Source organism: Gossypium hirsutum, chromosome A09 (genome assembly GCF_007990345.1).
Source record: "Gossypium hirsutum isolate 1008001.06 chromosome A09, Gossypium_hirsutum_v2.1, whole genome shotgun sequence".
NCBI lineage: Eukaryota > Viridiplantae > Streptophyta > Magnoliopsida > Malvales > Malvaceae > Gossypium > Gossypium hirsutum.
The window spans coordinates 10,885,636-10,898,371 of NC_053432.1; the positions used below are offsets into that span (position 1 = coordinate 10,885,636).

Sequence of the window (12,736 nt, forward strand, 5' to 3'; positions counted from 1 at the left end):
TATATAATCGGTAGAAAGATCAAATAAACCATTATCAATAAACACCTCAAGACAAAACACATTATTAAAAAAAGGGCAAAGAACCTAACTAACACTCCAAATTTAATCTTCTCTTTTCAAATTCCAATGATCCTAAAACCCAATTTTTTCCCCAAGCCTTCATGCCTTCATCACTTCCTAAAACTTGAAATTATTGTTACAATTACTTGCAACATCATCTTTCAATTAGGTTTTTCATAACAATTTTAAGGAATAGATGAAACAAGTAATAATAATACATGATCATTAGTCTTTTGATCTTCAATCCCATGGTTGTCACCGTATTGGTACATGCATTGAGCATTCCTTACTACGTTCAATGCAATGTGTTTAAATAGAATAGATAAAGGGGGATTGAGACATTAGATATTCTCTATTAATCCTTTTCCATACTGCACCAATTAACTTCTTTACATGCTCACGAGCTTCCACTTCAGAAGAACTAGTTTCATGCATGTAACATTGGATTGATTTGGGGACATCACCTCTTTTAAGTTCATCTTAATCAACCAAATCCATGCGAAGAACAAGTATTATATATGCGAATAAAACAAAAAAAATGAACTAAGGAGTGTATATATATTGCATACCATTGATGTCCCAAGATCATCAGCAAGTCGAAAAATTATTCATCAGCAAGTCGAAAAATTATGGCCGAGCAATAAATTAGATTGGAATCTTTCTTCTAGTACTCCAAGCGCTCCTTTGTTGTTAGATTTGATGAGGACAAACTATGTGATAGTACTAAGGGAATCGCAATAGATTCTATTTGGTATAAACACAGCATAGATCAATCTTATTTTCATCCCTTCTTTTGAGATTTCAATGGCATTTTTTGATTTGTGGAGAAAGATAGGAAGAGAAGGGAGAAAATAGACTTATAGAACAAAATCCAAATAGCAGTTCAACGGCATAGTGTATTTACGGATATACATAGAAATAGAAGGTAATCTCGGAACCTACGTCTCGACCACACGTGACAATCAACACACTTGGTACTATACACAGAATCACAACAGGCAAACCCATCAACGGGTTGATGCCAAAACACTATCATCACAAACACAATGATAAGAAAATCAGAATTACACTTACACCTTTAACAGTAGTTGCTTTGACCTATCCCAAAATCCCCTGCTTGGTTGGTGGGGATAGAAAGAAACACATTGCTAATAATGTGTAAAATGTATTTTGTGAATCCATGTTACTTGGGATGGTAACAAACAGTAGTTGCTTTAACTTATCTCAAAATCCAAATAGCAGTTCAACGGCATAGTGTATTTATGGCCGAGCAATAAATTATATTGGAATCTTCCTTCTAGTACTCCAAGCACTCCTTTGTTGTTATATTTGACGAGGACAAACTATGTGATAGTACCAAGGGAATCGGAATAGATTTTATTTGGTACAAACACAGCATAGATCAATCTTATTTTCATCCCTTCTTTTGAGATTTCAATGGCATTTTTTGATTTGCCTCCACTAAGTAAGCTTTGCATAACTCTTCCCACTAAATAAATAATAACTTTATTTTAACATGTAAAATTAAAGGAAAATATTTATGGATCAAAATAAAGATCTGAACTTAGTACTGCTTTCTTCAAGAAAGAAATGGTATAAAATCCATGTTCCTTGAGATTATTAAATGCTATTTCGTTCTGGAGTTGTAAAGAGCAAAGAAACATATCTTCACATATTCTGGGAGAAGCTCCATTGAATTTGTATCCTATCTAAAATATTAAACACAACTTAAAAGTTCTTATCTATAATTATTTCAGATTTGGACTTTTAGATACCAACTTTATGCAATTACTAAAGTGGGGGAAAAGAATATTAAACTTTAGAAAATTCATCCAATGTACCATACACATCATCAATACTTTTTATTAATACAATAACCTTTGTTAGAGTTCTTCTAAGGTTCCCAAAATGAGGATCAAATGCAATGCCCACTGTCCATAGAAAGTTTTCCATCAACAGGTCTCTTGCAAATGGTAGCTTTTCTCTCAGACCTATATCCCTCCACCACCTGCACAGTCGTTTCATCTCAAAAGATTAGATAATAAATATATATATGTGTGTATTTAATTAATAAAATTCCATTCTTTGTTAGACCATGGATGCACTTACTCAAAAACATATATTAGATCATCCTGGTATACTGCTTGCACAATATTAAAATCCAATTTAGCGAGCTCTAAAAGAATAGGATTTATTTTCTCTGTTGTCTCGTACACATCTATAAACCACTTGGCTTCCAATCTTGACACCCTCCAATGCAGAGGAAGTTCCAACACATGCTTCACTAGCATCCTAACATATTCATCTAATTTCTTTTGCTTTAGATATTGTTGAATCTGTTTAGCTGCGAAATGCCTTGTAGTGTCTAAAATACCTTCATCCTTCATGGAAAGATGTGAAGCTTCATACAAGTTTAGAAGCCCTTTGTAGTCCTCACAAAGACTCGACTTGAAATTCCCTATCTTATCCATAAAACCGGAGAAAACCTCTACACGTATAACAAATTTTATATGTTTATTACTATTACTATTTTTACTGCTGTTTGTTTTATATAAAATCTCTGCACTTTTTACCTTGAGTTAAATTATAACCATGCTACCTTAGAAGTCTAAATTCAAGTGCTGTAGCATATAAATTTCCTTCCTTCCATAAAGCTTTGCTCTGATCAGCCCTTATATGGATATCCTCCAAAAACCTCTTGGTTTCATCCTGAAAATGATAAGATAAACCGAGCCTCTGCAAGGTATCTGTTAGGAATGAAGGCACTCGTTAGTCCTCTGTTAGTCTGTTAGTCTGTTATACACAAGTTGTTATACAGTTAACTAAGTTATTAGTAGTAGTTACTCATACAAGACTGATAAATACTATTGATTGTATAGATTCAAAAATAACAATAATCAATTCAATTTTTGAGAATACTTTTCAATCTTACTAGAGATATTAACATGGTATTAGAGCCTAACTTCTGGAGACCTGTGTATTGTGCTTCTATGGCCACCTTTGCCTCAATTGATTCTACCACTGGTACTCATAGCTGCTCATTGTTCACTGGTGTACAGCTAGTTCAATCCTTCCTTTGTAACGACACTATTAAGCTGGATGACAGTAACTTCATTCAATGGTAGCAGCGTTTTTGTTTGATTACTGAAGGATATAATTTGAATGGTTCTTTAGAAGGACACTATCTGCTTCGCCAAGATTCTTGCAGTCATCGGACAGATCTCTAGTTTTGAATCTCGATGCTTCATCGTATTTCAACAAGATAAGTTCTTTGTTTCTTGGCTTCTCTCTACTATTATCTCTTCTCTATTATCCTTTTTCACAGATGCTAAGACGACTTGTGATGTCTGGACAATTGTTACTCATCTCTTTACCGCCGTTATTGGAGCCAAGATCTCTCGCATCCGTCATGAGTTACACTCAACTAAGAAGGTGCAATGTCAATCAAAGAATACATTACTAAGATCTAGAATACATGTGCCTTACTTGATGCTTTTGGATCTCAAATTTTAGAAATGAAAAAGGTGGAGATTGTACTTGCAGACTTGCTATTGGAGTTTGATGTAGTGCTCACCCTTATGTCTTTTTCGTCAAAGCCTTTGACCTTAAAACATCTTGTTGATGTTCTTAAGGAGTATGAGAGTCGTCAGGCTCGAGCGGTGCAAGAGGTGTCGATTCATGTGCATTTCGTAGAGGCGGTTTCGTCTTCGATGGTGGTAGATGCTGTGCGTGGCGGTCGTCCCCCACTGGTTGTGAGAGAGGCTGTCGTTCTCACGTCCAATGTCAGATCTATGGTCGGTTTGGCCATTTGGCTCAATGGTGCTACTATCGCTTTAATCGTGACTATAGTTGTTCGGTGCCGGTGGCGCAGTCTTCATTGTCATATTCCTTTGCTGATCCAAGTTCGAGAGTTGCTGGTTTTGGTGTTTATAGTGAACCATCCGGCGCACCACCTGTTAGTTGCCATGTGCCATTCTCATGACAGGATACTGGTTTCTCCTTGCCGCACTACAAACATTTCTCCCTAGAGGCTGGTTGGGCGGCTTGATGATAGTTGTGACTCCTCCGCATATATCACAACCTAGGGTTGCCCCTCACCCTTTTGTCGCATATGATAATGGGGTAGGCCATGACTTTGGGACTTTAGACAGGCCTAATGTTGGACCGATTATGCATAGTCCTTCACTTGTGCCGAATGTTGCTGGGCCACTCATGAATGCTATTGGATCGCTCATGCCTGCTGCTGGGCCGAATGCTGTCGGCCACAATTTTGGGGGAATTTTTCCTCCTAATGGACCATCTAATAGTGTACATCCTAGTAGGTCGATTTCAAATTGTGTTCGATTTGAAGGCTCTTTTGATCATGGACAGGGACTCTGGCTTGTCAATGGTGGTGATTCTGGACCGAATTCTGTTCCGCGCATTCCCTGGATGACAAAACCTTGTGCTCGTGTTCATCTTATTTCGGTGCCACCTTGTGTTGGGTTGCCTTGTGTTCTCGACTTTCATGCGTCTAATTTCTTAAATTCTACTGGGTCCAATGCTAATGCAACTCACTTTGGGTCTAATTTTGATGAGGATGACTCATATATTCTTATGCTTATAGGAGCGTCATCTTGGTATCCAGATTCAGGGGCTATGCATCATGTTTATCGAGAAGCCTCTACTCTGAATAAGTTCACACCATACTCAGGTATCTCTCCTCTCTTCATGGGTGATGGGACTCCCACCAAAATTTCGAGTGTTGGTAATTCTATTTTACCCACAAAGACTAAGCTACTCCATTTGTCTAATGTTTTGTGTGTGTCAAATATACGGAAGAATCTCATGTCTGTTTCTTAGTTTGTAACTGAAAATATTGTGTTTTTTGAATTTCATCCATCTTATTGTGCTATTAAAGACATCAATACTTAAGAAGTTTTGCTACAATGCCACATTCGTAATGGGATCTATTAATTCTCTCTGATTGATTCTGCTAATTCTGCTGTAGTTCCTTCTGCTTCAGAAATTGGCCTTCAGTCCTCTACTGACAACTGTGATATTTTTACTTTGTGGCATTGAAGACTTGGTCACCCCTCTTCTCATGTGGTTAAGTCTTTTTTAGATAAGTGTCAGATTGTATCAAATAACTCTTGTCTTATTACTGTTTGTATTGCTTGCCAAAAGAGGAAGTTTCATAAATTGCATTTCCCTCATTCTACCACTAATATAATGAACCGTTTGCTTTGGTTGTCTCCAATTTATTAGGACCTGGGTCTGTTGCTTGTGACAAACATTGGTACTATGTTTCATTTACTGACATGTGTACTCACTATACTTGGCTCTATCTTATTCAGTGTAAGTCTAAGACTGTGGATTGCTTTATTCAATTTTAGTAGATAGTCAAAACACAGTTTGGGAGAGATATTAAATAGTTTTAGAGTGATTGGGGCAGTGAGTTTCATACGTTTAAGGTTGTACTGGCCGAAAATGGAATTATTCACCGGGTATCCTGTCTACATAGATCCGAATAGAATGGGGTGGCTAAACGTAAACATCAACACATTGTTGATATAGGCCTTACTCTGTTAGCTTAGGCAAATTTTACTATGGGTTTTTGGGGCTATGCGTTTTGTTGTGCCATTCACCTTATTAATTGTCATCCTGAATTCGTTTTGAAAGGGCAATATCTTTTTAAAGTTCTTTATGGCCAGGATCCCGCATATGATCATTTATGTGTGTTCGAGTGCTGTTACTTTCCATACTTACGGCCATTCCTTTCCCATAAATTGGATTTTTGCTCTCATCCATGCACATTCTTAGGGTATAGTTCCCAACATAAAGCTTATCACTGCCTTACCCCGGAAGGTAAGGTAAGTTTATCCTAAAACGTCATTTTTTATGAAAGTCGTTTTCTATTTCCTAAGACTATTGCAGAATCCTCTTCATCTGGATAGTGTGTTTCCACTTATGTTCTTATTGTGGCCAGTAGATTTACTAAATCTTTGATGACACGACCTATTTTGGCATCACCTCCAGCTTCTGATCCATCTTTCGCTCCATCTGTTTCGTTACACTCTTATGATATCTCTGATTCCTTGCCTATGGGCCCCACTCCTTTTATGTCATCCTCTATTTCTTCTGATCTTCTGACTATTCCTCTGCATATGGGAAATACATATTCCATGTAACACTCAAACCAGGCCTAGCCATTATTGCCGAATCCGTCGTGCCACATCGAAGCGTTCAAACCATTTTATGTTGTTTATCTAGAAAAACGTTCAAACCATTTTATGTTGTTGATCTTGAAAAACTTACTTAGTGTTTTAAAAGATATAATCTCATTGTAGGTTAAGGTGAATGGAAGCTGTGCACCAGGTAGGAAACCGGAAAAAGAGGAGGTGAGTCCATCAGACTGCTTAAGTACCAAGCTCCATTCGGATCGAATCCTAGACATGTACACCGTCATTGCCACACCTCAACGTCATGTATATTTTCAGGAAACCAATTTGATTAAGTCCTTTTTAGGAAAAGTGATTAATTTTGGAAAATATTTTCATTGCGAAAGCTTTGCTTGTTGTCGTGTTGTTTTGAAATCAATTACTGTTTTTGAAAACGCGCCCTAAAACTATCCAATTTAAACAGTTAAGCATAAGTAATACCTATCCTAATAAAATATATTAAAACCATCAACAAAAAGAATAATTAAGCGGCCTTATTACATAAAAAAACCCAAAACCTTAAACGTAAATAAAAGAATGTCCAGTTCACCAGAAGAAAATCAAACTTACAGAACATGTGGCCATTCCAAATCCCGCACCGCTCCAAGCCCACTATGGTTGGGGATTACCTGCGTGGATGAAAATAAAGGGGTGAGTTCGGGGAAACTCAGTGTGTAAATTAACCCAACCATAGCCTATATCCGTTCAAACCACAAAGAACAGAATAAGTTGGCCTTAGCCCAGAACAGAATTCAAAATAAAGCCTATAGGCCCATAACAGAACAGAACAGATAGCACATGTTTATGCAAAACCCAACCCATATCCAACCACATGCACCCCCATACCAACCTTTCACCATGTGGGGAGACTACTCGACCCACCCAACCGCTACACGCCACAGAAATATGTAGAATGGCTGCCAGAACAGATAATGTGACAGAGTCACCAGATACAGATAATCGTGGCAGAGCCACCAGAACAGATATATGTGGCAGAGCCACCAGATCAGATAATTGTGGCATAGCCACCAGGACGCTTCCTCCATAATATAACCCATGTCCCTATGCAACAGATATACAATCCTGGCATACATCATACAGAATGAAATCATCCTGCTTTTCAGTCAAAAGTAACCCTAGGGGTATAATGGTAATTTTGCACCTAGGGGTATATCAGTAATTTCCATACATAGGGGTATTCAAGTAATTTCACTATTCTTAAGGTTTTCATGCATAACATAGCCATTTACGTATGACCAGAAACACTTACCGCGTTTTCTTACCGCATTGGGCCCGTTGGCCCACTATCCTGATTTTGGCCCATTAGGCCCAAGAACATCGAAATGCATGGAATCGTGCACTTTGCAATCTTATCACTTTAACTTACCACATACATCAGCTATTAATCTCACGAGCATTCGCACACTCGCAAGTTCTCAAGATACCGGCTTTTCGGCATTTCGGCTTTTGGGCTTTTGCCGATCTAGTCTATAAGAGGGTGTTAGTTACACACCTGTTTGCGATGATATGCTGACGAGATCCATACACGAACTGCCTACAATTGGATTACTAACACATTAATCTAACTATAAAAAACGAACTACGTATTAACCCCTTACCACATTCGGCCAAAAGCACCTTAGGCACTAGCGATCCTACCTTTGCTGAAGTTAGCGATTATGTCTAGATCCAGTCGTTCCACTTGTCCAAGCCTTCGATCAGCAGCCTCTAGATCCCACTATTATCAAAATAAAATAGTTATAACAACCCTTAGAGCTACAAGCCCAAATCGATAGCCTCCCTAACCTTTAGGGGTTTCGACTTTTCTAAAACCCGAAATAAAGATTAAGTTCAAAAACTTACCACCGGTTCCTTCAGTCAATGATTCCAATTAACTCCTACTCGATTCTGATGTAGATCTAACCCCTTAAATGATAACAAAAGTCGAGCCTTTAGTGATCTTAAAATTCGGCTGTCCCTATGGCTATGCGTTTTCGGATTTTTGTAACACTAAAGAAAAGATGAGGGTTTTGTAGTGGCTTTGTCGACAGAAACTTGGGGTTTAGAGGACTAGAGAATCGGTCAAGGAGATGAGGGAAAATAAGAGGGTTTTGACTAGAAGAAAATAGTAGAAAAGAAATTAGGCTTTCAGGATTTCGGCTTTTTTGAGGTAATCGACTATAGGCTTAAAAGCAACTGATAAAAATGAAGATGAGCAGAATGGTAGAGAGATTTGGTAGACAACAAGAAGAAAAGAAGTTGATGAAGAGAGAAAAAAAAGAAAAGAAAGAAGAAAAAGGAAGAATGGTCCGGAAACAGCACAACTTACCCCTAATGCCGAATTTATACTTGGCATTTGACCTAGCCGAAACTTGCCCCCTAAAGAAAACCCTTGGCCGCCCAACTCTTGCTCCTCAAGAGTCCACCATGCGGCCAACACTGCTTTCCTTAATCAGCTCCTAAATCTTCTCCCTTATCCCCTCCTTACTCAATCCCCTGAGCAACTCAAACTCCTCCTGACAGTCTTTTACTTGAGTTCCATTACTTACCCTTTCTAAACATAAAAATAATTCCCTTAATATGCTCCCATTGTGACTTGAACCTTGGTTCTCCCTAGCATCCACACGCCACTTTTATAGCCTTCCCAGTGGCGTCATATGCCACTTTGCCACCTGCTTCTTTGTGTTTTATTTTGCCCAATTAATACTTAAAAACCAGTTACCCAGAACCCCTTTTTCTTTCGGAGCTAAAATGAACTAAAATTACCGAGTTTTAACTTAAGCTTGGGCCTTCTAGAGGCCCACTAACATAAGTAAACCTACGCCAAATAGACAGAACACGAAAATTTTAAATCTTTGCCAGCATAAACAGAATTCTCGAAAATTGGGGCGTTACATTCCATGGTTACGAGATCTAAGGACAGCGTTTTTAAACCTAAGGCTCTCTCTGTTGAAGCTCCTAATTGTGAACCCCGCACGATTGATGAGGCATTTTCTAGTAAGGAATGGCATCTAGCCGCTCAAGCTAAATATGATGCTCTCATTCACAACTCTACCTGGGATATTGTTCCCTTGCCACCTGGTCGGAAGGTTATTGGATGTAAGTGGTTATTTAAGGTTAAGAAAAATCCTGATGGGACTATTGCTTTTAGTAAGGCCCGGTTGATGGCGAAAGGTTGTTCTCATGTTCCCTAATGTAATTTCAAGGAGACGCTTAATCTTGTGGTTAAACCTGATACTATTCGAACCATATTATCTGTTGTTCTCTCCAAGGGATGGCAACTTCGTCAAGTTGTTGTTAATAATGCCTTTTTAAATGGAGATCTCACTAACGAGGTGTTTATGCAGTAGCCTCTAAGATATGTTAAATATGGTCCACATGGTGAGCACTTGGTGTGTCATCTGACAAAAGCTTTATATGGACTACGTCAAACTCTACGTGCCTGGTTCAATAAACTAAAATGTTTCCTTCTCTCTACTGGTCTTTTCTTGTCCAAATCTGATGCCTCTCTATTTTTTCGTGTCACGCCTCCTCCACTTTGTATGTTTTGGTTTATGTGGATGACATTATTGTTACTGGAAGTCTACCAGATAGCATTGATGTTTTTGTTCAACAATTACATAATGAATTTTTGCTTAAAGACATTGGTGACCTCTATTACTTTCTCGGTGTTGAAGTTACACGGTCCTTCACTGGATGTCTGAATCTATGTCAATGTAAGTACATTTGAGAACTTCTTTACAAAAGTGGCTTGGCTAATGCAAAAAGTGTTCACACACCAATGATCAGTTCTTCTGTTTTATGAAAGGAAGTGATCCTACTGAATATAGGAGCCTTGTCGGTGCTTTACAATAAATAGTTTTGACTTGACTTGATATTGCCTACGCCGTAAATCGTGTTTGTCAATTCATGCATGTTCCAACTACTGTGCATCTAGTTGTGTTAAAGTAGATTTTATGTTATTTATATGTCACTCTTGATTATCGGCTAGTTTTCTGCCTGTTTGATAGATTTTCATTAGTGGTTATGTCAATGCCAAGTGGGGATTAGATTTTGACGATCGTCGGTCAACGGCAGGGTATTGCATGTGCTTTGGACATACACCAGTCTCATGGTCCTCAAGGAAATAACAAGTAGTGTCTCGGTCTATGGCTAAACCTGAATATCGGAGTCTTATCGCTGCTATCAATGATGTTACTTGGTTACTCTCGTTGCTACAAAACTACACTTGTGTTCTGTCGATCTACCCCCTATTTGGTGTGGCAATTCTAGTGTCGTTGCTATCGTAGCCAATCCTATTCTCCACTCCAAGTTTAAACATGTTGAGCTCGACATCTTCTTTGTCTACAAAAATGTTGCTAATGGCTCACTTTTTGTTTGTGAGGTCCCAACGTGTGATAATGTTGCTGGCATCCTCACCAAACCTCTATCTGTTTCGTCCTTTATGTAATTTGATAATTTTCTTTAGATTTTACTTATGGATAAGACGAGAGAATGTTAGGAGTCTAAGGAAGGCACTCTGTTAGTCCTTTGTTAGCCTGTTAGTCCGTTATACACAAGTTGTTATGCAGTTAACTAAGTTGTTAGCAGTAGTTACTCATACAACACTTATAAATACTATTGATTGTACAGATTCAAGAATAACAATAATCAATTCAATTTCTGAGAACATTTTTCAATCTTACTAGAGATATTAACAATATCGATCAACTCAAGCTTCTCTAAAGAGTCCATAACTTTTTCATCATTCTCACTTCGCCTACAAGTATGATTGCTTGTTCATTAAATGATTCCCCCTGGATGGTAGTAAATATATTCTCATTTTGCATAAAATATAATGTTTGTAACTTCAAAGTAATTAGTGTTCAAATGTTCATTTCTTCGTTTTAACTACTTATTACAACAAGAAGCAACGTAAATAATATAAATATACCAGAGAGTCGCTCTTGATCGACTGAATATAATCGTACTCCCAAGTAGGAGGATGGTAATTAGTAGACTGTCTAACAATTTTTTGATCCGAACCATTAGCTGTAGCAATAGATTTGAAGGCTTGAACGACACTCAAGTTGTTGACATTTGATCTATTGAAGGTGCCATCCTATGCAATCTGATGAAACTGCTGCTAGGAAATACAGTTAGAAGATGAAGGGCCATGAAAAAACTCCACTTAGGGAATTTCAAATGATTGATTCAACTTTATAGCTTAGTTGTACTTTACTTTCAGAAAAGAAGAAAAAAATTGATTGAACTTTCTCCAAAAACCAACGCATGCCACCACCATGTATATATAATCAGTTAATGCCATTTTCTTTTTACTATATGTTAGAAGTCAAATTAACTTTTCGAAGCTTTTTTAACTTCTCAAAACCAACAAAGCTTGAAGCCAAGAGTTGTCGTACAATTTGGCTTAGTAACGTGGCAGGTTGGTGATGATTACATAAGGACTTAGATAAAAATAATGATAAATTTTCTGGAAGTTTCCTAAAATACTGAAGAATAAAGATGATGGGTAATTATGGCTTACAAGCTAGTAACCTTATCTTTGATTAGTTCACTAATTATGAATCTGGCATAAGTTTAAGCATATTTATCCATAAGAAATGGATAAGTTTAACAACAAATCAAAACAGCTAAGATAGTTTAACCAAGCCTATAAATATGTAAGCATAGTGTGTATAGAAAGAATAAGTAGTGTGAGTAAAAGAAGAAGGAAAAAGAAGACGTGTAAGATAGAAAACTAGCAGCAACTAGTATAGAGAGAAAAAATATTATTTTATTGTGTAATATTTGTGTGTAGTAAAATTATTTTTCAGATATTAATTGTCCATACGCTTCCAACAAGTGGTATTCGAGTTAGGTTCGTGTCCACGTGACAATAGGAAACATGATTCAACCGTAAATCCTGAAATCAACAAAGACAAATTATGGAAATTGGAGCATTCAAATGAAGGGTGTGTTCAATTCTCAAGATTTTTGGGATGTTGTTGAAGAAGGATATTTCGAGCCTAAAAATGTAGTTGCCAAAGTGGTTTTGACAAATGAAGAAAAGAGAGCATTGAAAGAAGTTCGTAAAAAAGATAAGAGAGCATTTTTTTTTATTTTTCAAAGTGTTGATGAATCAACCTTTGAAAAAATTTCAAACGATAAGATATCAAAGAAGGATGGGGGATTTTGCAAAAATCCCTTCGAGCGAAAAAGAAAAAAAAGGTACACTTACAAACCCTTAGAGTCGAATTTAAGATGTTGAAAATGAAAGTTTCAAAAATTGTTGATGATAATGTCACCTAAGTGAAAGTGGTGGTAAATGAAATGAAAAGGAATGGATAAACTTTTAATGACATAAGAGTAATAAAAAAATGTTTGCGGTCATTAACACACAAATTTGATTATGTGGTTGTTGCCATTGAAGAATAAAAAGATCTATCACAAATATCAATCGAAGAACGTGTGGGTTCCCTCCAAGCTCATGAGTA

The 12,736-nt window shown here is 37.3% G+C and overlaps 1 pseudogene; it reads right to left on the reverse strand.

Annotated features, from left to right (window-relative positions):
* Positions 1-245: 245 nt before the first annotated feature.
* On the reverse strand, positions 246-11,417 carry LOC107892723 (terpene synthase 10-like; annotated as a pseudogene).
* Positions 11,418-12,736: the final 1,319 nt, after the last annotated feature.